Source organism: Sapajus apella, unplaced genomic scaffold (genome assembly GCF_009761245.1).
Source record: "Sapajus apella isolate SASKATOON/1434 unplaced genomic scaffold, GSC_monkey_1.0 scaffold29, whole genome shotgun sequence".
Lineage (NCBI taxonomy): Eukaryota > Metazoa > Chordata > Mammalia > Primates > Cebidae > Sapajus > Sapajus apella.
Window position 1 is genome coordinate 15401178 of NW_022436969.1, and position 4890 is coordinate 15406067.

A 4890-nucleotide genomic window follows, 5' to 3' on the forward strand; every position below is an offset into this window, starting at 1 on the left:
CCAAAGAGACACCTCATAAATGAGAGCTCAGGCTGACATCTGGCTGGTGTCCTTCTGGGATGAGGATAACAGAGTAAGAAACTGGTAGAAACCCTAACTGTTCTGCAGCTACCACAGGTGATTCCCAGGCAAGCAGGGTCTGGAGTGGAACTCCAGCAGTCCTACAGCAGAGGGGTCTGGCTTTTAGAAGGAAAACTGAAAAACAGAAAGAAATAACTTCATTGTCAACAAAAAGGACGTCCACTCAAAGACCCCATCCAGAAGTCACTGACTACAAAGACCACAGGTAGATAAATCCACAAAGACATGAAGAAACCAGTGCAAAAAGGATAAACACACCCCAAACCAGAATGCCTCTTCTCCTCCAAAGGATCACAACTCCTCACCAGCAAGGGAACAAAACTGGTTGGAGAATGAGTCTGATAAATTGACAGAAACAGGCTTCAGAAGGTTGATAATAATAAACTTCTCTGAGCTAAAAGAACGTGTTCTAACCCAATGCAAAGAAACTAAGAACCTTGAAAAAAGGTTTGACAAAATGTTAATGAGACTAAACAGCTTAGAGAAGAATATAAATGACCTGATGGAGTGGAAAAACACAACACAAGAAATTCGCAAAGTATATGTGACATTCAATAGCTGAATTGACCAAGCAGAAGAAAGAATATCAGGATTGAAGATCAATTCAATGAAATAAAATGAGAAGGAAAGACAAGAGAGAAAAGAGTGAAAAGAATTGAACAAAGCCTCCAAGAAATATGGGATTATGTGAAAAGACCTCATCTACATTTGATAGGTGTACCTGAATGTGATGGAGAGAATGAATCCAAGCTGGAAAACACTCTTCAGGATATTATCCAGGAGAACTTCCCCAATCTAGCAAGGCAGGCCAACATTCAAGTCCAGGAAATACAGAGAACAAGACAAAGATATTCCTCGAGAAGAACAACCCCAAAGCACATAATCATCAGATTCACCAGGGTTAAAATGAAGGAAAAAATGCTAAGGGCGGCCAGAGAGAAAAAGGTTGGGTTACCCACAAAGGGAAGACCATCAGACTCACAGTGGACCTTAAAGCCAGAAGATGGTGGGGGCCACATTCAACATCCCTAAAGAAAAGAACTTTCAACCTAGAATTTTATATCCAGCCAAACTAAGCTTCATTAGCAAAGGAGAAATAAAATCCTTTATAAACAAGCAATTGCTGAGAGATTTTGTCACCACCAGGCCTGCCTTACAAGAGCTCCTGAAATAAGCACTAAACATGGAAAGGAACAACCAGCACCAGCCACTCCAAAAACGTAGGTAAAGAGCATCAACACAATGAAGAAACTGCATCAACTAATGGACAAAACAACTAGCTAGCATCAAAATGGCAGGATCAAATTCAAACATAATGATATTAACCTTAAATGTAAATGGGCTAAATGCCCAACCAAAATACACAGACTGGCAAATTGGATAAAAAGTCAAAACTCATCAGGGTGCTGTATGCAGGAAAGCAATATCACACACAACGAGACACTTAGGCTCAAAATAAGAGAATGGAGGAAGATTTACCAAGCAAATGGAGAGAGAGAGAAAAAAAAAAGCAGGAGTTGCAATCACAGTCTCTGATAAAACAGACTTTAAACCAACAAAGATCAAAAGAGACAAAGAAGGACATTACGTAATGGTAAAAGGATCAATGCAACAAGAAGAGCTAATAATCCTAACTATATATGCACCAATACAGGAGCACCCAGATACATAAAGCAAGTTTTTAATGACCTACAAAGAGACTGAGACTCACACACAATAATAGTGGGATGCTTTAACACTCCACTGTTAATATTAGACAGACTAACAAGACAGTAAATTAACAAGGATATCCAGGACTTGAACTCATATCTGGACCAAGCAAACGTAATAGATATCTACAAAACTCTCCACCCAAATCCTAAAAACATACGTTCTTCTCAGCACTGCGTGGTACATACTCTAAAATTGACCACACATGGGAAATAAATCACTCCTCAGAAAATGCAAAAGAACAGAAATAATAACAAACAGTCTCTCAGACCACAGTGCAATCAAATTAGAACTCAGGATTAAGAAACTAACTCAGAGCCGCAAAACTTCATGGAAACTGAACTGGCTCTTGAATGTTGACTGGATAAACAATGAAATGAAGGCAGAAACAAAGATGTTCTTCAAAACCAATGAGAACAAAGACACAACATACCAGAATCTCTGGGACACATTTAAAGCAGTGTCTACAGGAAAATTTACAGCAATAAATGCCCACATGAGAAGCAAGGAAAGATCTAAAATTGACCCCCTATCATCAAAATGAAAGAGCTAGAGGAGCAAGATCAAAAAAACTCAAAAGCTAGCAGAAGACAGGAAATAACTAAGATCAGAGCAGAACTGAAGGAGATGGAGACACAAAAAATCCTTCAAAAAATCAATAAATCCAGGAGCTCTTTTTTTGAAAAGATAAACAAAATAGACAGACCACTAGCCAGATTAATAAGAAAGAGAGAAAAATAAAATAGATGCAATAAAAAACGATAAAGGGGATATCACCACCGATTCCACAGAAATACAAACTACCATCAGAGATTACTACAAATACCTCTATGCACAAAAATTAGTAACCCTGGAAGAAATGGATAAATTCCTGGACCCTTGCACCCTCCCAACCCTAAACCAAGAAGAAGTCCAAACCCTGAATAGACCAATAACAAGGGCTGAAGTTGAGGCAGCAATTAGTAGCCTACCAACCAAAAAAAGTCCAGGTCCAGATGGGTTCACAGTCGAATTCTACCAGACGTACAAAGAGAAGCTGGTACCCTCCTTCTGAAACTATTCTAAACAATCCGAAAAGAGGGAATTCTTCCCAAATTATTTTATGAGACAAACATCATCCTGATACCAAAACCTGGCAGAGACTCAACAAAAAAATAAAACGTCAGGCCAATATCCATGATGAACATCAATGAAAAAAATCTTTAATACTGGAAAACCAATTTCAACAGCATATCCAAAAGCTTATCCATCACGATCAAGTAGGCTTCATCCCAGGGATGCAAGTCTGGTTCAACATACGCAAGTCTATAAACGTAATCCACCACATAAACAGAGCCAAAGACAAAAACCACATGATTATCTCAATAGATGCAGAGAAGCCTTCTACAAAATTCAGCAGCCCTTTATGCTTAAAACTTTCAATAAACTAGGTATTGACGGAATGTATCTCAAAACAGTAAAAGCTATTTATGAAAAAACCATGGCCAATATCAAGCTGAATGGGCAAAAACTGGAAGCATTCCCTTTGACATCTGGTGCTAGACAAGGATGCCCTCTCTCACCACTCCTATTCAATATAGTATTGGAAGTTCTAGCCAGAGCAATCAGGCAATAAAATAAATAAAGGATATTCAATTAGGAAAGGAGGAAGTCAAATTATCTCTATGTGCAGACAACAGGATTGTTTATTTAGAAGACTCCATTGTCTCAGTCCAAAATCTCTTAAGCTGAGAAGCAAATTCAACAAAGTCTCAGTATACAAAATCAATGTGCAGAAATAAAAAGCATCGCTATATACCAATAACAGACTAACAAGAGAGCCAAATCAAGAACAAACTGCCATTCACAATTGCTACAAAGACAATAAAATACATAGGAAAACAATGAACAAAGCATGTAAAGGGCATCTTCAAGAAAAACTACAAACCACTGCTCAAGGAAATAAGAGAGGACACAAACAGATGGAAAAACATTCCATGCTTATTGTTAGGAAGAATCAATATCGTGAAAATGGTCATACTGCCCAAAGTAATTTATAGATTCAATGCCATCCCCATCAAGCTACCTATGACCTTCTTCATAGAATTGGAAAAAAAAAACCCTTAAATTTCATATGGAACCAAAATAGAGCCCACATAGCCAAGACAATTCTAAGCAAAAAGAACAAAGCTGGAGGCATCATGCTAACTGACTTCAAACTATATTACAAAGCTACAATAATCAAAACAGCATGGCACTGGTATCAAAACAGAGATACAGATCAATGGAACAGAATGGAGGCCTTGCAGTCAATGCCATGCATCTTCAACCATCTGATCTTTGACAAACCTGACAAAAACAAGCAATGGGGATAGGATTCCCTGTTTAATAAATGGTTTTTGGAAAACTGGCTAGCCATGTGTAGAAAGCAGAAAATGGACCTCTTCCTGCACTTTACACTAAAATTAACTCCAGATGGATTAAAGATTTAAACATAAGACCTAACACCATAAAAACCTTAGAAGAAAACCCAGACAAAACCATTCAGGACATAGGCATAGGCAAGGACTTCATGACTAAAACACCAAAAGCAATGGCAACAAAAGCCAAAATAGACAAATGGGATCTAATTAAACTCCAGAGCTTCTGCACAGCAAAAGAAACAGTCATTACAGTGAACTGGCAGCCAACAGACTGGAAAAAAATTTTTGCAATCTACCCATCTGACAAAGGGCAATATCCAGAATGTACAACAATCTAAAACAGATTTACAAGAAAACAAACAAACAAACCTATTCAAAAGTGGGCAAAGGATATGACCAGACACTTTTGAAAAGAAGGCATACATGAGGCCAACAGACATATGAAAAATGCTCATCATCACTGGTCATTAGAGAAATGCAAATCAAAATCACATTGAGATACCATCTCATGCCAGTTAGAATGGTGATCATTAAAAAATCTGGAGACAGATGCTGGAGAGGATGTGGAGAAATAGGAACAATTTTACACTGTTGGTGGGAGTGTAAATTAGTTCAACCATTGTGGAAGTCAGTGTGGCGATTCCTTAAGGACCTAGAAATAGAAATTCCATTTGACCCAGCAATCCTGTTACTGGGT